This window comes from Dromiciops gliroides, chromosome 2, assembly GCF_019393635.1.
Source record: "Dromiciops gliroides isolate mDroGli1 chromosome 2, mDroGli1.pri, whole genome shotgun sequence".
Lineage (NCBI taxonomy): Eukaryota > Metazoa > Chordata > Mammalia > Microbiotheria > Microbiotheriidae > Dromiciops > Dromiciops gliroides.
This window is the reverse complement of record NC_057862.1, coordinates 491,008,125-491,032,018: the sequence shown is the minus strand read 5'-3', so window position 1 is coordinate 491,032,018 and position 23,894 is coordinate 491,008,125. Positions and strand designations below refer to the sequence as shown.

General features: G+C 40.3%; 1 pseudogene; it reads left to right on the top strand.

Moving 5' to 3' along the window:
* The window catches only part of LOC122739178, a 39,151-nt pseudogene extending 18,037 nt beyond the window's left edge, over positions 1 to 21,114 (top strand).
* Positions 21,115 to 23,894: the final 2,780 nt, after the last annotated feature.

The window sequence follows — 23,894 nt, the reverse complement described above, 5'->3', positions numbered from 1 at the left end:
AAATGAACAACTTTGAAAAACTGAAGAACTCTGAACAATGTAAATGATCAACCATGATTCCAAAGGAGTCTTGGTGCATCATGCTAGTGCACCTCCCAAGAAAGAGGTGATGGACTCAAAAATCAATCGATAAACAATCATTTATTAATAATGATCAATTATCAGTCATTAGCCAATAAGCATTATTAAACACCAATGGAGACATACATGTTTGGATGTAAAAGATATGGTAATTTGTTTTGCTCAACTATACATATAGTTAAAAACAAAGATTTTCATAAATACTCAAAAGTGAGGGAGGGAGGTGAGGGGGAAAATAAATGCTTGTTACATGAAAAAAGTTAATAATTAAAAACATTATAATGTATAGGGATGTTATTGTTAGTTGTCCTTCATTCCATGACATCATGTCAATGTCATAACTTGCAATGAAATCGATTTAAGTAAGGGAGGGCTGTGCAAGGTCACCAACTTCACTCTCTCCTCCAGAACTATCTGGGTCCATGGGCAAGATATATATCAGGACAACTAGAGACAGCTCCAGGTGTTTTAAGACAATTGGAGTTAAGTGACTTGCCTAGGGTCACACAGCTAGTAAATGTTTGAGGTAATATTTGAACTCAGGTCCTCTTGACTCCAGGGCCAGCACTCTATCCACTACACCACCTAGCTGCCAATGTGTAGGAATGGACTTGGGGTGAAACAGGGAGGAGAGGGTAGAAAGAGCTTCGTGTTTTTTTTAAAGAGCCCTATCCTCTTTTCACTATTGGTCACTTCAGTTTCCTGTTTCTAAGCTTTCTCCTTTGTCAAATGATCTCTCAAAGATTCCTTCCACCTGTGACATCCCATGAGTCTGTGCTCACCCTTCAGATGCCCCTCCCTTTCTTGTTCTGGGTGGAACCACATAGGAAGTCCCTCATTTCACCATCATTGCTTACTAATAGTGGGATAGATGAAATGGGAGTGGAATGATTCATATTTTTATCTTATCTTAGGTTAGTAATCACTGCATCCACCACTTTCCCTGAACCTCCTCACATCTTTCTTGGAGGGAGTGTAGACACAACCCTTTCTCCAGCTATGGGGAAAGAGGAAGGCTGGGAGAGGACGTGGTTAAAGCGTGTTGTACAGATCCTGGCTTCTGAGAGAATTTCCCCTTTAAGGAACAGAAGGTAGTTTGTTTGGCAGCCCCTCTGCAGAAGAACATTGGGCTGGACCACAGGAGGAATTCGGGCTGATTATCTTTTCGATGATGACTTTGAGCTCTTGGCTTTTCCACCCCTACTTTCATTCTCATTGTATGAGAAATGCCATTGAACTGGGGTAATCAAAGGACCAGCACACAGTAGGCACTTAAAGCACATTGTTCCTGGGGGCAGCTAGGTGGCGCAGTGGATAAAGCACTGGCCTTGGATTCAGGAGGACCTGAGTTCAAATCCAGCCTTAAACACTTGACACTTAACTGGCTGTGTGACCCTGGGCAAGTCACTTAACCCTCATTGCCCTGCAAAAACAAAAACACATTGTTCCACTCTGCAGTGACTTGACTTTCCTTCTCTAGACCTCAGTTCTCCAGTCAGGAAAATGAAGGGGTTGGATGACCAAGGTCAAGTTCACTTCTAATATTCTGATTCCAGTTCCTTAGGCTCATAGATCTAGAAGCATATGCTATTTGTTCAGCCATTTCACAGCCAGTCTCATCATTTTACAGATAACGAGACCCAGAAAGTTAAAGTGCTTTCCCCAAGGTCATACAGGTGGTAAGTGGCAGAGCAAGGATTTGAACAAAGATTTTGTGACTCCAAGGTCTTTTCCCTTGTGCCATGCTGTGTTCCTCCTTCCTGTTAAGTCTTACTGGCCAGAACTCCCAACATCTATCTTCTCAATTTTCCTCTTGATTCTCTATCTCTAAGTCTCCTGCTTGACTTTCATTCTCCTGTTTTGACCTCCCCACTTGATATATCTCAGTCACTGCTTTGGGCTCCAGAGAGCTCCCTCCTCTATGAGAGAAACCAGCTGACCACCAGCCTTGAGATCATCAATACTTTCCTGACTGATGGTAGTGAACTGTGTGACCTCTAAAATTATAATGAAAATACAGGGAATGAACACAAACATTCACTTGCTCCCCCTGGGGATGACAGGCACCTCTTGAAGGTCAAAAGAGGTCTCAGGACAAATGAGAGGAAGCTTAGATTTAAATATTGTGTTTATTCATTTGTGTACATGCCTTTTCCCAATCACAGTAGAATACAAAATCCTTTAGGATAGCTAGGGGCTGTTTCATTTTTATTATTATATTTCTGGCATCTAGTACAGGGAATTACAGATAGAAGATATTTAACAACTGCTTGTTGAATTCCTTCCTTCCTTCCATAAGCCATTCCAGCTCCTATGAATTTACACTCCCTGAGCAACTCTGTTGAAGGATTCCTCCCCCAAACAAGAAAATAGAAAGAATTCACTTCCTTTCATTAGTCATTACTCATGTTCTTCTCTTCTTCACCCCCCTGAAGAGATCAGCTTTTTCACAAAGTACTTCAGCTATCAAGCCAGCTGCTGTGGGTGGATATCTCCCACAGCTCTACTTCAGGAGCCATTACTAAGCTGATTTACCATTGCCTACCTAGGCAAGTAAACTGGAATTAAAAGTCCAAATTCTGACTTTAATACTTAGTTAGTAGTATGACCTTGGTAAAATCACTTATCTTGAGCTTTCTCTTCTGTAAAATTATGGTTTGGACAACCTCTGAGGTATATCCTATGATCCTAAATATAGTCTGGCATTCAATGTCCTGTGCAATCTGGTTTACAATCTGTATAATAATATAAGCCTATAAGCCTTTCCAGACTTATCTCACATACTCTCTTTCTACATTTCAGCTTCAAAGTACTATTTGATCATTCTCTGAACCCTTCCATGGTGGTTCTAATTCCAAATCTTTGTTCAGGTTATTCCTACCTCCTCCTTCCCCATCTCTGTCAGTTGAAAGTCTATCTGTTCCTCAAAGTCTATTGTACCACATTGTCTTGGAAGATATGAGGGGGGATTGAAGTGAAGTAATTTCTAGGAACAGTGTATTTTAGACAGAACCCTTGAGTTAGGGTGGTATAGCAAAAAGAACATTGAAATTGGGTAAGAAGTCTCAAAAGACCTGGCTTCAAATCCTAGCTTTGCCCTTTACTAGCTGGGTGACTTTGGGGAAGTTACTTCTCATCTGTAAAAGGAGAGGGCTCCACTAAATGCTTTATATGAGGCATCTAGGTGATGCAGTGGATAGATTCCTGGTTTTGGAGTCGGGAAGATGTAAATATAAATCCAGCCTCAGATAATTACTGTGTGACCTTGGGCAAGTCACTTGACCTCTGTTTACTTAGTTTTCTCAACTTTAAAATGGGGATAATAATAGCACCTACTTTGCAGGGTTGCTACAAGAATCAAATGAAATAATATTTATGAAGCACTTAGCACAGTGCCCGGCACACAGTATGTATTTAATAAATAATTGTTTCCTTCCTTCCTTCTTCTCTCCCTCCCTCTCTCCCTCCTTCCTCCTCCCTCTTTTCCTTCTCTCCATCCTTTTTTTTCTTCCTTTTCTTCCTTCCCCCCTCCCCAAAACAAGAAAACAAAATTTACTTCCTTTCATTAGTTACCAGTCACATTTTTCTCTTCCCTCTCTCTTTAAAGAGGGTAGTTTTTTCCACAAACTTCAGCTATCAAGTCAGCTGCTGTGGGTGGATATCTCCCACAGCCCTACTTCGAGAGATGTTATTACTATACTGAGTCAGCAGTATTTATGCATATGTGTGTGTGTGTGTGTGTGTGTGTTTATATATTCTGACATCTCTGGGTGAGGTAATACTAAATGATCTTGACAGACTGTCCTTCAGGATTCACTGTTCATTAGCAGTCATGTAGTAAAATGGGAAGAACATTAGATTTGACATTAGGAGACATGGATTCTGATGCCAGCTTTTAAACTTTCCTACCAGTAAGACCTCAGGAAAGTCATAGCCCCTTTCCTGCCCTCAACTAGAAAGTGAAAGGGGTTATGCTAGGCGTTCCTTAAGCTATCTTTCAAACTAAAGATCAAATGAGATAATATTTTTAAAACACTCTGCACAGAACCTGTCACGTAGTGTTGTTCAGCAGTTTTTCAGTTCAGTTCACAGTCTGACTATGACCCCACTTTGTGGTTTTCTTGGAAAGGATACTGAATGGTTTGCCATTTCCTTCTCCAGCTCATTTTACAGATAAGGAAACTGAAGCAAACAGGGCTAAGTGACTTGTCCAGGCTCATATGGCCAGTAAGTGTCTGAGGCTGGATGTGAACTCAGGAAGATGAGTCTTTCTGACTCCAGACCAGGTACTCTATCCACTGTGCCACCTAGATGCCTCTGGTTCCTCCCTTCTCTTTTCAAAATCCTATGGATGGTATACCCTTCTCACTGAGAACCAGATCTCCATTCTGTTCTGGACTTTCACCTCTCTCCTGTGGTTTCAGTATAGAGATGGTGGATTGGTCAAGGCACAATGTGATTGTTTCCCATCTCTCCTGCCCCTCTCCCCCAATATTGATATCCAGATGATATCAGTTCATAATGGACAATAATAACAGCCTTGAAGGAGAAGCAGAGTCACAAAAGGGGTAGCCTGAGTCATATGTAGGAGGAAAGGAAAAGATATGACCCTACCCCACTTTTACTCAGATGGGAGAAAGAGAGGAAATTTGTGGTTGGTTACATATAGACATGAGAAAGAAGTCTGATTGTACCTTCCATGCTGGCTGGGCCAAAAATGTGATTATTCATTAGAAGAGGAGTCCAGGGCTCTACTTTCCATTTGCCTATGTATGGTACTGGGTAATGGTATCATGACTCATTGACTTTGGCTGGGGGAAACATCTAAGAAGAAAAGAGTATATGCTTCATTAACATATACCTCAAGGATGTCAAAGACAGAAAGAAAGGTCCCATATATACCAAAATGTTCATAGCAGTACTTTTGGTGGTAGCAAAAAACTAGAAGTAAAGTGGGTGTGCATCAATGAGTAATGGCCAAACAAATTAAATTATCTTTGTAATTAATAGAATATTCCTGTGCCATAAGCAATGACAAATAAGAGGAATTCAGAGAAACATGGGAAGCCATATCAGTTTATGTAAGTGAAGTGAAGAAAGCAAATATAGGAAAATGATATGTAAAATGACTACTAAAATGTAAATGAAACATTAAGAGACACCCAAACTCAGATGAACTGAAATAACCAATCTTTTGTCCCAAGGTAAGATAATGCATGCAGATGTAGTGGCTTTTTCAGTTGGTTTTGCTTAACTGATTTTCCTTATTATGAGGAAGAATTCCTTGTGGTAGGGGTGTGTGATGAAATAATGGGATTTAGCAGATACTCAAAGACCCACCTGGAGATTAATCTAGACTGATTGAATCAAGTGAGAGTGATTAACTGCTGATTAGCCTACTTCAAGTTAACTGGATTGTAATCACACCTTGAGAACACCTTCAGAACCAATGGATTTGGATGATGCCAACCAATCAGCTTGAAGTAGTGTGTAAGGACCACCTCTGCTCCAGACCTATAAAAAGCTTCCACAATCAGTTTGCTGGAGAGTGTTCGTGATTGAAGCAGGCTTGTGGCAGAGGACTTGAGGAAAAACCAGACCAGGCTGGAACTCTAGGCTAAATAGGCTTTTTTCTTAACTTTCTGAACTCCATGGGAATACCTCTGTGCTTTAATAAATGTTTAATGCCCAAAGACTGGTGCTGAAGCTTCTAATTTAAGGCAACCACAATTTAGATTTTAAATATCACAGGTGCAATAAAGTGGGAAGTGACCAGGATATAGACAAGTTGTGATATATGATTGTGTTAGACTACTGCTGTGTTATAAGAAATGATGAGCTCAATGATCTTAGAAAAATATGGAGGGGGGCAGATAGGTGGCGCAGTGGATAAAGCACTGGCCCTGGATTGAGGAGGACCTGAGTTCAAATCTGACCTCAGATACTTGACACTTACTAGCTGTGTGACCCTGGGCAAGTCACTTAACTCTTATTGCCTCAACCCCCCCCCAAAATATGGAAAGATTTGCACAAAATAATGGAGTGAAATGAGTAGAACCAAGAGAACATTGTATACAGTAATAGCAATATTGGGGTTTTTAGTAATATTGTTTTAAGAAGGACTTTGAGTGAATAGTTATTTTGACTATTATAAATACCCAAATTAACTGTAAATGACATATGAAGAAAGAAGGTATCTCCATTCAGAGAAAGAACTGATAAATAGAAGTATGTATAGAATAATTTTACATATATAATAAAAAAATAAGGCACCAATAAAATTAAAAATGAGGAACAGGGGGGCAGCTAGGTGGCACAGTGGATAAAGCACCAGCCCTGGATTCAGGAGTACCTGAGTTCAAATCTGGCCTCAGACCTTTGATACTTACTAGCTGTGTGACCTTGGGCAAGTCACTTAACCCCCATTGCCCCACAAAAAAAAATGAGGAAGAATGGGGGCAGCTAGGTGGCACAGTGAATAAAGCACTTGCCCTGGATTCAGGACCTGAATTCAAATCTGGCCTCACACTTACTAGCTGTGTGACCCTGGGTAAGTCACTTAACCTTCATTGTCCCGCCCAAAAAAGTGAGGAAGAAAAGAGGGAGCCAGTGGGGAGATCACAGTAATGATATTCAGTAACTGAGAGGTCCCTGAATGGTCCTAAGATTCCAAAGAACAAGAAAAGATAGCCATCAAGGTGAGATGAGAGTAAATCTGGGGTAACCTTGTGTTGGCAGACTCAATCTTCAAAAAGGATTTTTGCATGAAGGCAATATGGCCTTGTTTGGGATCTGATGATGGAAAGAGAGAGACTTCCCATTTTGGAAGACATAAAACTCAGAGATGCTATTTTCCCAAGCTACTCTGGTGGAAATCAGGGCTGAGTTTGCATTCTTTGGGGAATAGGTGTTGAAATGTGTGTGTGTGTGTGTGTGTGTGTGTGTGTGTGTGTTTTACAAATATTTTCTGCTTTGCTTTGTAATTCTGTCCCAATTAAATCTTTTACTATTTCAATGCGTGATTCTAGCCTGGTCTGCTAGGCAAACGCATGCCAAATTTGGACGATTTTAGAGGTTTCCAACAGAGCTGCAGTGGGGACCCAAGCTAAATTGGTATAACAATCATCAACTATATCCCCACATGAACCCAGAAGTTTGTCTTAATTCAACATTGAACAGGATATGGACTTTACATATGATGCTGCAACTTTTTGTTTGGATTTTTTTACCACCATCTGGGAGAAACACTCTTCTCTCTAATGCCTGTCTCCTCCAGTCAACACTCAGCTGCCAATAGTGAGGCAAGGGTATAGAGAATCCACCAGATTCATTAATACATAACAAATCACTTAACAAATATTTATTCAACACCTGCTGTGAAAAAGAGGGGTTATACAATTTAGATAAGACCGTTTGCCCTGAAACCTCACAATTTAAGAGAAGGATAAAACATGGACCCACATAAATACAATCTACAATATTCCACAACAAATTTACCAGAGAGATGTAGAGATGTATATGAAGCATCAGGAGAAAGGTCTTTTTAGATCCATATGATTTGTGGGAGCTTTGGGAGGGAGGTAGCAGTAGACTTTGGGTTTAAAGATTGAGTGGGAAAGAGGAGATTATTCCAGTCACAGTGAACATTGGGAGTAAAGGTGTGGAAGTGGGAGCGTAGAAAAACAAGTCGAGGAACAGAGAGTAGCCCAATTTGAAGAGTAATTAGACAGAAATAATGAGTTATAGCTCAAAAGGTAGGCAGTACCAGAATGGAGAATGCCAAGTAGAAGAGTCTGAACTTTCCTGGGGAAGCAATAAAATTCCACTAAAGACTCTAGAACAGAAGTTCTGGTTCAGGCTCTGATTACCTCTCATTTGTATGATTTCAACAGCCTCCTGATTGGACTTCCTGCTTCTAGTCTCTAACACTTTGATTAATCAACTAACAAGAATTTATTAAGTGCTTACTGTTTCCCAGGCACCGGGGATCTAAACAATCCCTATTTTTAAGGTGCTTACACATTCTCCTTTCACTCTGTGTTCCACCCGGATTAAACTACTTTCTGTCCCTCATATTCGATCTCCTGCCTTCTTGCCTTTGCCCTGGCTGCCCCTCATACCTAGAATGCCCCACTCCCTTACCTCTGCCTAGCTTTCTTCACAGCTCAGGTCAGGTGCCATCTCCTACAATCAGCCTCCCTTGATCCCTAACCATGAGTACTTTCCTCCCTCAATCCCACAAATTACTTATATTTTCCCTGTGGGCTTTGTGCAATTACTTATCTATAAGCATGTTGTCTCTATCAGTCTCCATCCCCCAAACCCTCAAAAGAACATCAACAGGGCAGCTAGGTGTTGCAGCGGATAAAGCACCGGCCTTGGATTCAGGAGGACCTGAGTTCAAATCCAACCTCAGACACTTGACACTTACTAGCTGTGTGACTTTGGGCAAGTCACTTAACCTTCATTGCCCTGCCAAAAAAAAAAAAAAGAACATCACCTCCTTGAAGATAGAGACTGTTTTATCCTTGTCCTTGTATCTCTAACATTGACCATAGTGTCTAGCATAGAGTTGGTGCTTAATAAATGCCTGTTGAGTGATTGATAAATTACATGTCTAGCTCTATTTGAAGAAAGATAATTATGGTAATGGGGTGAAGGATGAATTAGAGGAAGAAAATAGCAGAGCTAGAAAGACTTGTTAGACTATTTCTATAATACTGGTGAGTTGTAATGAAGGCCTATGCTAGGTTGATAGAAGTAGGAAAAAATGAGGAGAGAAGTGACATGTCAGTCAACAAGCATTTAGTAAGTACTTACTAGATGTCAGACACTGGGTTAGGTACTGAAGATACAAAGAATAGCAAAAACTGCCTGCTCTCAAAGAACTTATATTCTAATGGAACACCTGATATGTAAATAAATCGGTACATGGAGTATAGATGAAAAGTGATCTTAGAGATAGATTACTGATAGATAGCTAGGTGACATAGTAGGTAGAATGAAGAATATGGGATCAGCAAGCCCCAAGTTCATATCCTGCTTCAGTCACTTATTAGCTGTGTGTTTCTGAGTAAGTCATTTAACCTCTATCTGCCTCAATTTCCTCAACTGTAAAATGGGGATAATAATTGTACCTACCTCCCAGGGATGTTGGAAGGATCAAATGAGATATTTGTAAAGCACTTTGCAAATCTTAATATAAACTATATAAACGTTGGTATGGAAGGCTTTAGTAATTTGGGGTAGGGGATGCTAGGAAAGGCTTCCTGCCGGAAGTGGCATTTCAATTGATTCTTTTTTTTTTTTTTTTAGTGAGGCAATTGGGGTTAATTGACTTGCCCAGGGTCACACAGCTAGTAAGTGTTAAGTGTCTGAGGCCCGATTTGAACTCAGGTACTCCTGACTCCAGGGCCGGTGCTCTATCCACTGCACCATCTGGCTGCCCCTCAATTGAGTCTTGAGGAAGCTGGAGATTCTGAGAAACATAGGTGAGGAGGGAGAGCATTCCAGGTATGGGGAACGGTCAATGCAAAGGCATAAAGAGGGGAGATGAATCATTATGTGCAAGGAATGACAAATGAGCCAATCTAACTGGATTACAGAGTACCTAGAAGACAGGAAATGCATATGACTAGTAAGGTTACAAAGAGACCAGGCTATGAAGAGCTTTCTTTTTAATTTTGCTTTTTTTTGGGGGGGGGCAGGGCAATGGGGGTTAAGTGACTTGCCCAGGGTCACACAGCTAGTAAGTATGAAATGTCTGAGGCTGGATTTGAACTCAGGTACTCCTGAATCCAGGGCCAGTGCTTTATCCACTGCGCCACCTAGCTGCCCCCTTAATTTTGCTTTTTTGAGACTGGGTCTCCCTATCTCACTCAGATTGGAAGTGCTCCTCAGGGGCTGATCTTAATACTAATCATCACAGAAGCCTTAACCTACTTGGCTTTCTTTCTTTCTTTATTCATTCATCTATTTATTTATTTATTCATCTATTTATTATTCATTCATTCATTCATCTATCCATCCATCATCTATCTATCTATCTATCTATCTATCTATCTATCTATCTATCTATCTATCTATCTATCTATCTATCTATCTATCTAAACCAGGGCTACTTCACCCCTCTTTGTTCCCAAAGGGTATTACCATATTGGCTCCAGACTTAGTTGAGACAGCCAGTTTAGCCTATTGGAGCTCAGGAGAGGCAAGCTAAATCTATCCACCAACCTCCCCAATAGCAGAGATTACAGAAGTGTGATGGTACACCCAGCTAGGAAGAGCTTTAAAACAGAGGAGTTTATATTTGAAAGTAAATGGGAGTTCACCGAGTAAGGAAACAAGGTGGTCAGACCTACATGATGGGTAAATCCCTTTAGCAGTTGAGTTGGAAGTTGAATTGGAGTGGGGATTGATTTGCAGCAGGGAGGCCAATTAGAAAGCTATTGAGGGGCGGCTAGGTGGGGCAGTGGATAAAGCACCGGCCCTGGATTCAGGAGTTCCTGAGTTCGAATCCAGCCTCAGACACTTGACACTTTGCTGGCTGTGTGACTCTGGGCAAGTCACTTAACCCCCATTGCCCCACCAAAAAATTAAAAAATAAAAAAAAAATAAAAATAGAAAGCTATCAAAATAGTCAAGGTGATAAAGGCATTAACTAGAGTTGTGGTTATGAGAGAAAGGAACATATATGAGAGATATTGAGAAGGAAGAAAAACTAAGATTTGGCAGTGGCCTGGATATGAGGGCTGAATGAGAGGGAGGAGGAAAAGATGGCAGCAAAGTTGTGAACTTGGCTTACTGGGAGATGGTGATAATATCTTTCATAGTAATAGGGAAATCCAGAAGACAGAGGATTTGGGAGAAGAAAAAGATACTGAATTTTGTTTTACATAAATTGAGTTTGAGATCACTGTGGCAATACAATTCAAGATGTCTGATAGGCAGTTGGTCATAAGGTACTGGAGGCTAGGGAAGCAGTTGGGGCTGGATAAATAGATCTGGAAATCATTTGTATAGAGAGAATAATAAAAACCATGGAAGATGATGAGATTTTTAAAAAATAGTATTTTACTTTTTTTCCAATTCCATGTAAAGACAATTTTCAACATTCATTTATGAAAGAATTTTTGTTCCAAATGTTTCTCCCTTCTCTTCCCTCTCCTCTCCCCAAGATGGCAAGCAATTTTTGAAGGACCTCCCCTTTTGGGGGACACTTGTTGAGGGGAGGCTAGTAGTTGCTTCAAGAACACTTGTGCTAGCCCACTCTCTTTCTTCTTGGTTTCCTGGTGATGCGAGAAAGCTAGCAGACTTTCCAGGTGTGGTGAGTGAACACCCTCCCCCCCCCCCCATTCCTTTGAATTAGCTTAATTGGAAATGATCTGGATATAGATTTAGGTTAGAATTAGGAGGATTTATCTGTATTTCTTTTTCCCTATTTCCTTATCTTTGATTTTTTTATTAATTTCACCTTTGTTGTTTAATTCCCAAGTAATAAAATCTGATCCTTTTGTGGAAAAGAAGCTGTAAGGCTCCTTTCTTATTGGCCTGGGAGAAATATCTAAAAGGGAAGTTCGGAGAGGAGGGAACTTTGAACCTAGAGGTCCCTCATTATTTCTGGGACCCCAATATTTTGGTGAGTCACCCAATTAATGCTCCATATATTAAATTTTGGCCCCTACAGCTATAATATAAAACATTTCCACATTAGTCATGTTGTGAAAGAAGAAACAGAATAAAAGGGGAAAAAACCACCACCACCACCCCCAAAGTGAAAACAGTATGCTTTGATCTGCATTAAGACTACATAAGAGAACTTCTACATAAGAAAGAACTTCTCTGGATGTGTATAGCAATTTTCTATCATGAGTCTTTGATCATTGTATTGCTGAGAAGAGCTAAGTCAATCATAGTTGATCATTGCACAGTGTTAATGTCGGTGTGTACAATGTTTTACTGGTTCTGCTCACCTCAGCATTAGTTCATGTAAGTCTTTTCAGGTTTTTCTGAAATCTACCTGCTCATCATTTCTTATAGCACAATAGTATCATTTCATTACATTCATATACCACAACTTGTTCAGCCATTTCCCAATTGATGGGCATCACTTCAATTTTCAATTCTTTGCCACCACAAAAAGAGCTGTTATAAATATTTTTGTGCATATGTGTCCTTTTCCCTTTTTTTATAATCTCTTTGGGATACAGACCTAATAGTGGTATTGCTAGATCAAAGGGTATGTGCAATTTGATTGCTCCTTGGGCATAGTTCCAAATTGTTCTCCAGAATGGATGGATTAGTTTACAACTCCACTTTTTAACCCTGATGCACTGTTGGTGAAGAGGACTCAGGACAGGTCTGTTAAGAGACAGTCATGGTTAATGGGCATCATCTGGATGAAGATCCAGCAAAGAGGACTGAATAAGGAAGAGTAGAAAGAAAACCAAGAAAGAGCATGAAAACATAGAGAGGAAAGACTATCAGATGGTGATGGACTGTTGTAAATGCTCCAAAGAGGTGAAAAAGGTTGAGGAAATGCCACTAGACTTGGCAATTAAGAGATTATTAGTGACTTTGGAAAAAAATTGTGTTGAATTATGAAGTCAGAAGCCAGATTGCAGAGGGTTTAGAAGAGAATAGGAGGAGAGAAAGTAGATGGCCTTTTCAAAGAGTTTAACAGAGAAGGAAAGATACAGAGCAGTAGCTAGCAAGGATAGTAGGATCAAATGAGGGTTTTCTAAGGATTAGGGAGACATGGGTGTATATGTAGGCAGCAGAAAAAGATATGGAACAAATAGGACTTGGTAATTGATTCAATATGAGAAGAGAGGGAGAAGGAAGTGTCAAAGACAACTCCAATGTTAAAAACAGGAGAAAAGGGTGAATGGTGGTGCCACAATCAGAAATTGTAAAGTCAGAAGCAGGGAACAGTTTAAGGAAAAGATAACAAGCTCTCTCTTGGAAATGGTGAATTTTTAACTATAATTATGGGTGGCATTTAAAAAATGTTTTCCAGTTTACAAAGTTTTTTACATACATTACCTCATTAAATTCTCAAAACAAATGTGTGGGGTAGGTAGTACTAATATTATCTCCATTTTGCAAATGAGGAAACTGAGGCTTAAAGAAAAGTCAAAAGGGTTAGAATTTGAACCCCTATCTTTTTTATCATAAAAGTATTTTATTATTTTCCAGTTATAGGTAGAGATAGTTTTCAACATTTGTTTATATAAGATTTCTAGCTCCAAAATTTTCTCCCTCCCTCTCTTCCCTCCCCCCGCCCAAGACAGAAAGCAATCTGATATTGGTTATATATGTACGATCACATTAAATATATTTCTGCATTAGTCATGTTGTGAAAGAAGAATGAGAACAAAAGGGGAAAACCTCAAAAAACAAAACACACACACAAAAAAAGTAGAAACAGTATGGTTCAATCTGCATCCAGATTCCACAGTTCTTTTTTTCTGGATGTGGAGAGCATTTTCCATCATGAGTCCTTTGGAATTATCTTGGATCATTGTATTGCTGAGAAGAGTTAAGTCTATCACATTTGATCATCACACAATGTTGTTGATAGTATGTACAATATTCTCCTGGTTCTGCTCATTTCACTCAGCATCAGTTCATGTAAGTCTTTCCAGGTTTTTCTGAAATCTGCCTGCTTATCATTTCTTACAGCACAATAGTATTCCATTATATTAATATACCACAACTTCTTCGATCATTCCCCAATTGATGAACAGCCCTTCAATTTCCAATTCTTTGCCACCACAAAAAGAGCAGCTATAAATATTTTTGTACATGTGGGTTCTTTTTCCTTTTTTATGATCTTTTTGGGATAAAGACCTAATAGTGGTATTGCTGGGTCAAAGGGTATGCACTGTTTTATAGCCCTTTGGGTGTAGTTGCAAATTGTTCTCTAGAATGGTTTGGATCAGTTCACAACTCCACCAACAATGCATTAGTTGAACCCTACCTTTTGATTCTAAGTCCAAGCCTCTTTCCCCTTCATGTCACCTGTGTTGGAGGTGCTGGTGACACATACAGGTGTAAATGTTCTAAAGGGAGATTAAAATAAGGACATGGCACTTGAAATCAAGCCCCCAAAACATCAATTTTGGACTCCTCTGGAACGATCTGGTGGCTGTAACCTCAGGAGTGAATGGGATTGGCAATAGAAGATATAGAGGGAGAATAGAAGGAGGGGGAAGACCTTTGGGAAATGCCCATGTTAAAGATATAGCTTTGGGCCTATATCGTGTATAGACCAAGCTAAAAAGTTATTGTTGAGGTTTTTTTTAAATCCAAAAACAATAGGAAGCCACAAAGTCATCTTGATCAGGTGAGTTACATGGTCAGACTTGTATTTTGGAAGCCAAAAGACCTATTAAGAGGATATTGTGGGAGCAGCTAGGTGGCACAGTGGATAAAACATCGGCCCTGGATTCAGGAGGACCTGAGTTCAAATTCAGCTTCAGACACATGACACTTACTAGCTGTGTGACCCTGGGCAAGTCACTTAACCCCCACTGCCCCGCAAAAAAAAAAAAAATTTAAAGCCAAGCAAGAGGATATTGTAGTAATCTAGTAATGAAGTGATAATAGCATGAAGGAACCAAAGGACCTTTGGAGAAAAAATCAACATGACTTGATAATTAGGTTCAGGAGCTGGAAAAAGAGATCTTAATCAAAGATGACTAGGTTTCTGAGCCAAGAAAACTAGGAGACAATGAAAGTGGCCAGTAAAAGACTTCCTGGTGTGATTTCAAGTGGCTCCTGACCATCCTTTCCCAAGTCCTACTTCCTGAAATCCCACCATTAAAGCTTTATTCCTTTAGCTTAAGTCATTGGATCTCGCTAAAATATGCCTCCCTTTAGTGAAGCATAACACCGAAGCTAACTTCAGACATACCTTAGTCTGAATGACTTCTGAATCCATCCTACAGAGCAGGGAGCGAAGAAGGGAGGGACAATGAGGAGTGAGGAGAAGAACCACCCAAGGCAGAGCAGCACAATACATGAAGGCTCTGGAGACTGAGGACAAATTTCACAATTTTGTTGAGAGCTGGTTTTTCAATTTTAAAAAATGTTCCTGTGAGTAAGAGACATTTTTCAATAAATAAGTGCTCAAAGGATATGAATAGGCAATTGAAATGTGAATTAAAACAGCTCCAAGATCCCACCCTTACACCCATAAAATTGGCCAAGATAATGGTGAGACTGTTAACTTCACAGATATAACGATGGTGGAAAACTAGTCTAAAATGCTACTGTTGGGTGGGGCAGCGAGGGGGCGCAGTGGATAGAGCACTGGCCCTGGATTCAGGAGGACCTGAGTTCAAATCCAGCCTCAGACACTTGACACTTACTAGCTGTGTGACCCTGGGTAAGTCACTTAACCCCCATTGCCCAGCAAAAAAAAAAAAAAAAAAATCTTGGCAGGATAGTTTGTGATGGCCAAAAAACGGACTCAAAATAGGTAACCAATTCAACAAGCATTAATTCAGAGCCTTTCCTTCTACAGTTGTGCTGGGTTTGGAGGGGAGTGGGATTAACAAAGACAAAAGGAAAAACATTCCCTGCCTTCAAGGAGGCTGTATTTTATTCAGAGAAGCAACATTTATACAGACAAGTAAATGGGATGTAATTTGAAGTGAAAAAGAATACTAAACAGAGTGATCAAGAGAAGTTTTCTGCATTTTTACAATTGTAAAGGATCATTATTATATCATAAGAAACAAAAAAGTGTGATTATGAAGCCAGGGAGAATGAGGAAAATAAGCAAATGAACAATATACTCAGTGGCTCCAGCTATGTAATTAAAGACAACAACAGAAACCACAAATTCAGATTAAATACACATATACAAATGAAATTCAAAAGGGATCTTGGGAATAAGAAGGAAGATTTGGTTAACCCTCTGCTAAAGTTAGTAAAGGTTTGCTTTCCTTTTCTCTCTCTTTTCTTCGGCACTTCCCAAGGAGGGGCAGCTCTCTCTTCACCCTGCCCTCAGACCGCTCGGGAAGCCCAAAATCATCAAGAAGAGGACCAAGAAGTTCATCCACCACCAGTCAGACCGATATGTCAAGATCAAGAGAAACTGTCATAAACCAAGAGGCATTGACAACAGAGTGCGAAGACGATTCAAGGGCCAGATCTTGTATTGGTTATGGAAGCAATAATAAGACAAAACACACGTTACCTAGGGAATTCAGGAAGTTTCTGGTGCACAACGTCAAAGAGCTAGAAGTGCTGCTGATGTGCAACAAATCTTTTTTTTTTTTTTTTTTTTTTAGTGAGGCAATTGGGGTTAAGTGACTTGCCCAGGGTCACACAGCTAGTACGTGTTAAGTGTCTGAGGCCGGATTTGACCTCAGGTACTCCTGACTCCAGGGCCGGTGCTCTATCCACTGAGCCACCTAGCTACCCCAACAAATCTTACTGTGCTGAAATTGTTCACAATGTTTCCTCAAAGAATCAGAAAGTCATAGTTGAGAGAGCAGCTCAGCTAGCCATCAAGATTGCCAATCCAAACGCTAGACTGAGGAGTGAAGAAAATGAGCAAAAATTTGCACATTTTTATTTGTGTTAAATAAACCACCAATGACAAAAAAAAAGTTGGTAAAGGTTTGGTAAATAATAGAAATTTATAGATATATACAATGATTTGTAATCTCTTTTTGTTTCATTTTTCTCGTTTTCTTATGTTCTTTTATATTTGAATTTTTGTACTTGTTAATAGTAATTAAAACTGAAAAAAAAAGAAAAAATAATTTTCCTTTAGTGGACGAGGTTGTGGGAATGATGACTGTCTTTAGTGATTTAAACATGAACATCTTTTTTTTTTTTTTTAGTGAGGCAATTGGGGTTAAGTGACTTGCCCAGGGTCACACAGCTAGTAAGTGTTAAGTGTCTGAGGTCGGATTTGAACTCAGGTCCTCCTGACTCCAGGGCCGGTGCTCTATCCTTTGCGCCACCTAGCTGCCCCCATGAATATCTTTTTAAAATATTTATTTAATTTTTCATTTTTCCCCATTTACATATAAAAACAATTTTAAACATTCATTTATTAAAACTTTGAGTTGCAAATTTTTTTCCTCACCCCTCACTGAGGAGGCAATTTGACATAGGTTACACTTGTGCAGTCATGCAAAACATATTTCTATATTAGTCATGTTGTGAAAAAAAAAAACATTAGACCAAAAGAAACCCAGGAAAAACAAAGAAAATTTTTTTAAAAGTACACTTTGATCTGTGTTCAAACTCTACCAGTTTGTTCTCTGGAGATGGATATCATTTTTTTATCATAAGTCCTTCAGAACTGTCTTGGATTGCTAAAAAGAGCTGTTATTCACAGTTGTTTATCATACCTTATCACTGTGTACAATGATCTCCTGGTTCTGTTCACTTCATTTTGCATAAATTCATGTAAATTCAGGTTTTTCTGAGAACATCTTGCTTGTAATTACAGCACAATAATATTCCATCACAATTGTATACCACAACTTGTTCAGTCATTCCCCAGTTGATGGGCATCCCTCCAATTTTCAATTCTTTGCCACCAGTAAAAGAGCTTCTGTAAATATTTTTGTACATATATGTCCTTTTCCTTTTTGTTTTTTCTCTTTGGAATATAGACCTCGTATTGTTGGGTCAAAGGGTTTGCATGAAAGGGTTTTATAGCCCTTTGGGCATAATTCCAAATTGTTCTACATAATGGTTGAATCAGTTCATAACTCTACCAACAGTGAATTCACGTCCCAGTTTCCCTACATTCCCTCCAACATTTATCAACATGAACATTTTCTAAGACCCTTGATTCTTTTCATGTCAGAGCATTCTAAAATTATTTGGAATAAAAAGAGTTGAAGTATGTGTTGAGAAGAAAAGGAGGAAGAAGAGGAAACAATGGAGAAAAGAAGGAGGAAGGAAAAGAAAGATTATTTAGGCAGGAGTGTGGGAGATGGATTAGAGAGGAGAGAGATTAGAAGTAAGAAGTCTAATTAAATTGTTATAGTACTCCAGATGTGGGGTGATAAAGGCCTAAAGAAAGTTAATGTTCACATGAGTGGAGAGAAGAGAACAAAAGCAGGAGATACCATTGCAGAATTAATAAAACCTGGTAATTGATTAGATATGAGGAAGGTGAAGGAGACAGAAGAATTGAGAATATATCCTATCAGAGCTTGGATCAGCTTCCCTGAAAGGTGAAAGTGACTCCACTCCCTTTAGGGGTTGGGGAATCTTTCTCTATGTCAGACTGGGTAATATTTTCCCAAGGACAAACAAGCCTTCTTAACTTATTTGAGCCCAAAGCTATAAAATAATAGAGTTGGAAGAGATGTTGCAGTGGACTAGAATCAAGGGACCTGGTTTTACCACTGAGTGTATGTGTGACCTTGAGCAAGGTGGCCTCTCTGGGACTTTCTTCATTTGCAAAACGAAGGGATTTTTCTGACTTCGTAATGTATTGCTCCAGTCCTCTAACCATTCAGTAAATGGTAAAGTCCTTAACAGTTATCACTGTTTGTTTTCATGCCCATATTTCCATTTCCAAAACCAGGCCTTTGCAAAGAGTAAGTGAGATGAGTTTGAATAGTGTTCTAACATTTACTTGGGCAACTGTAAAATGGGAATAATGTTTGCATTTCCTAGCTCACATCAGTGTTGTGAGAAGAGTTCCTTGTAAATCTCAAAGTTCTATAGAAATGTAAGGGTTTCTTTTGGGTTATTATTGTTTCTCACACTAATAAAAAGTTTTGAACGAATTATTGAATCATATAGGTAACCTGGTGGAATCCGGAGTGTGTGTTTACAGACTCTGCCACCAGAGGTCACCCACACATAACAGCCAAAGGTTCTCAAAAGGTGAAGGAAAGGGATGGGTGGGAAGACAGGTGGAGGCACTAGGCGGGTGGCCAACAAGAAAGAGGGGGGAAAGGCCCCAGCTTAGGGGGTGGAGAAAACAAATCCAGGGGAGAGGGTGTGGATGAAGAGCATCAGACTGCGGCGGTGAAGAGGCCACGAGTCTCTGCTGGGGGGCAGGGAGGGAAAAGGTGGCTTTCACCCCTCCCTGGTCTGGGTTCCTGCCCTACCTACTCCCTGTCTCTCCTGCAGGTATTCTAGAAAAAAAAGAGAAGCAGGGTCCAGGACTGTGGACCTGGCACATTCTGGCATCTATCTCCTCCCACTGCTTCTCTCTTTAAATTTATAAGCGTTAGAGCTAATAGAGGACCTTAAAAATCATTAGAGTCCAAAACCCTCATAGAGATAAGGAAATGAGGCTCAGGGGAGTGAAGTGGCTTGCCCAGCATTACCAAATAATAATGGCTTACATTTAATATAGCATTTGAAGGTTTGTAAAAGACTTGACATACTTTGTCTCATCTGAACCTCATAGAAGGATGACCTTTTATAAGGATGTGGCATAGATGATGCCCTTTTCCTGAGTCATCTGCTCTAATCCTTCACAATCTATGACTAGGTCACTTGTTTGATCGTGTCCGACTCTTTGTGACCCCATTTCAAGTTTTCTTGGCAAAGATATTGGAGTGATTTGCCATTTATATAGTAGCTACTACGTGCCAGGCACTGTGCCATCTGCCTAGAATATTTTCCTCAGTTGATCCTTACAATAACAGGGAGGTAGGTGCTATTGCCATCCCATCCCTATTTTATAGATGGGGAAACTGAGGCAAAATAGAAGTTAAATGACTTTGCCCAGGGTCACATGACTAGTGAGTATCTGAGACAGGATTTGAATTCTGGTGTTCCTGATTCCAGATCCAGTTGACTTTCCACTATGTCATATTGCTTCTTGGCTTATAAACGGCAGGGCCGGGATTCAAACCTGCAATTCCAAACTCCACGTTCCTTCCTCTATGCCACTCTGCGTTTTTCCTTTTCTCCTTCCCTCACTCTTCCAGTTTGGCTAACCTGGAAGCCTCAGGGCACAGATTAGGGATTTCCTTCCCCTGGACCTATAGACTATCAGAGCTGGAAGGAACTTTGGAGACCATTTTTAGTTCAACCCCCTTATTTTACAGAGGAGGAAACTAAGTGAGGGCCAGAGAAAGGCAGTGACCTCATAGTTATTTCAGTGGGTAGAGAGAGCCTGAAAAACTTGCCCAAGGTTACATAGCAAAGCAGTGATGGCAAGCGGTGACAACTGTTGGGAATGAGATCCTGGGTCTCTGGAGTCTCACCCCAATGCATTTGGCTTCTACACCGGATCTAGTAGCCTGATGGGGTCAATCAGGGCCTAGGGGTGCCAAATCCAGGGATGTAGGGATACCCAATTTGGGGAGGGAGGGAGAGACAGGGCCAGTTTGCTGGTGCTGGGTGTGGGAAGTGAAGAAAACACTTCCTGCTCTCCATCTCACTGGGGAGTGAATCTCCTACCTCATTGTGAAGCCTTGCCCAGTAGTGGCTACACCCGCCTTGGTTCTCTGGGCTTGGTTGCTACTTTGTCTGTTGTCTTGTGTGGGTGGAGGTAATTAATCTCTGCCATCAACAGCAGCCTATTAAAAATAAATACATAAATACAAACCTTTTGAAGTCAATGGGTGTGTCCACCTGGACTGTCAGCAGAAATTACAAAGCAGTTTTAAGACTCATCACTCAGGTAATCTTGTGGGGTTCCCCCTCCTTTCCAGGGGCTCCTTTTCCTGATAGGGTTCTCTCTGATCTCTGGTTCTGCTTGCTGAAAGGGATCCTTATCTCCGTTCAGGATCCCCTATCTCCCCAGGCTCTCTTTTACAAAGTAAGCACTCATTACATGTCTGTTGAATGCCATTGGGTTGAATTCCCCTCAAACGCTGGCCTGGGTGCTACTGAAAGATGATCTGTCTCCATTGTAGTTTGTCACCCAGCAGAACGAAGGGAACAGACACAAAGCTTTTCTCTGGTTGTTTTTCTAAGCAGGGCTTTCTGTCTTTGCTCCTTCGCCCCAGATCACTTGGTCCTAGTGACTGTGGGAAGGGCAAGGCGCTGGCATCCTGGAGCCAGGGTTTGGCCTGTGTGCTGTAGGCCCTGGGTTATTCTTTATTCACTGGTGATTCTTTCCAGGGTGTATATTGGGAAGAACTTTGGGTTGAGGATTGAAAGACCTGGGCTTTAACCCCAGCTTTTTATGACTGCCAGTGTGAACTTATTATGCAAGTCACTTCCCCTTTCTTGGTCTTAGTTGTATCTTGGCCTCATATGTGAAATGAATAGATGACCTCTAGATTTTCTTTCCATTTGAATTCCTATGATCCTCTTCTACTCCTGCACTAGTGGATCTGTAGCTCTGACTTGGATTGCACCAGTTACTGAATTTACAACCCTGGTGGACTGGTTCAAACGATTTCATTGGTATAAAGTAGAAGCTTTGAATGGACAGTTTGATTAAAGTTAACAGCTTCCACCATCCTTTATCAAATGCTTCCTGAGCGTTGAGCACTCTATAACTGTTTCAGCCTAGAACTTTCATCAGTTCCTGATGCCTCCTTTCCCTGTAACATCCAACCACCAGTGAGGCTTTTTTCAACAAAATATCCCTCTACAAGACATCCTTCTTTTCTCCCATTGGTGAGTTTGTCCTGGGGCTTTCATTTTGTGGAGGACCCCAAGCTAGCCTTCATTCCCTTCCTGGCTATGCTCCTGAGCGCCAGACTTCAAAATCATGCTCTATCCCTTAGTACTTTCATCCCCCCCCATCCCCTTGCTTTTCCAGCTCCTTTTTCTATATGTTATCTTGCCCCTTTAGAACACAAACTCCTTGAAGGCAGGGACTATATTTCTTTTTTTGTTTGTATTGTATTCCTGGCAGTTAACGCGATACCTGTCAAATAGTAAGTGTTTAATGAATGTTTCTATACTTCCTTCCGTCCTCCTTCAGATCACTGTGTTGAATGTTGGGAGTGAGAGGTAGGGGTAAAGTTACAGAGATGAGTAAGTACTGGTCCGTGCCTTAATGGAACTCACAGCTCTGTATTTAGAGCTAAAACAGATCATAGAAGTCAGCTGGTCCAACAACCTCATTTCCTAAATGAGGAAGCCCTTATTCCTCATTCAAGTCCCAATTCACACGCCATCTCCAAGAAGAAGCCTTCTATTTTCTCCTTTGTTGAAACTGAACACTTGGAAAACTTTGTGCCTCTTGTGACATTGACTATGTTGTAATTTAGACTATAATTATTTGCTATATCTCCCCTCCTGTGACATAGTGGAAAGAGCAATGGAATTAGAGTCAAAAAATGACTGGAATCCTGGCTCTACCATCTGTTCAAGCTTGAGTAAGACGCTTCATTTCTCTGGGCTTGTTTTTTTTTCATCTGTGAAAAGGAGGAAACTGAAGAGGCAGTGGGAGTATGTTGGACAGAGAAGTGGCCTTGATTCTAAGAAGACCTAGGATCAAGTCTTACCTCAGAAATATACACGCTGTGTGACCCTGAGCAAGACATCTAAACTCTCAGTGCTCTAGAAAACTCTTTAGGACTATAATTTGCACACACACACAAAAAAGTTTTGCTCTACATTGGTAGATTACCCGTGAAATCACAGGTGCAATCCCTACCCCCTATGGCTAAAACAAACAAACAAACAAAATGAGATTCTGATGATTTCTAAAGTCCCTTCTGGCTCCAAATCTTATGGTCCTAAGGAGGACCCATAGTGCTAGAAAGTGATCATTCATTAAACTATTTAACATATTTCAAAGGCATCCTGATGTAGTTAGATTTGTAGGTAGAGTTCTCTTATTTGCTTCTCATTGTGCCCCTAGGCAGTTTACCTCAGTCTCAGTTTCTTCATTTGTAAAATGAGGTATTTGGTCTAGAGAGGGTAATACATTTCTTGATATGAAGTGACCTGTAATCTACCACCAAAGTGAACAACACAATAGGTTTATAGCACTTAGAGTTGTGGTAATAATAATAACAAAACAATAATAAATAATGACTAATACAGTATTGTAATTTATATAATTCTTTAAAGTTTTCAAAACAGATTCAGGTATAAGAAAAGATAGTAGTGTGAGGGAAAATCATATAACCAAACTCTCTTGCGCAACTATTAGCAGCAAAGATTGAAGAATGGTGATAAGGAAATTCAAGGGAAAACGATAGTGGGTGCCTCTCTCTGTCCCCAAAAGACAGCCAGAGGCATGCAGGCTCCAGGAAGGGAATTCATCCAGGAAGGTCTACATAAATACCTTCCAATCTGCTGAAAGGGACTGGGGGCAGCAGCTATCTACTAGAGATCCAGCTAAAGGCAAGCCTGAAGCTGTGTTGCCCAGACCCTGAACTAAGGTCATTAGCATGAAAAGCTCACACCAGAAGCACAGCAAGCAGACTATTACCTTTATAAGACCATTTAAAATGCTGAAAATTTATAGTTTTCTGGCTTGAGTCAACTCTAAGGTTTTTAAAGAACATAGTACCTGATACTAGGAGGAAACAGCAGCAGAACCCCAGACAATACAGATCAGGACCACACAATGCCTCATCATTTCCTCTAGGAGTGCATGTAGTCTAGCCCCCACACAAAGTCCAAACCTAGGAAATAAGACTGGAAGAAAATGAGTAAACAAAACATGAATGATAAAGAAATATTTTGGATCCCAGGATACACAAGACACAGATCCAGAAGAAGAGAATAACTCTGTGACATCTATAAGCAAAATCTCAAAATAAGAGCTTTACCACAAGGCCTAACAAAATTCCTGGAAGGAAAGTAGTAAGAGGTTGTTTTTTTTTAATGTATTATAGATAAAATAGGAATTCTAGGGAGAAGAATTGAAAGATAAATGTGTGAACTGGAGGAAA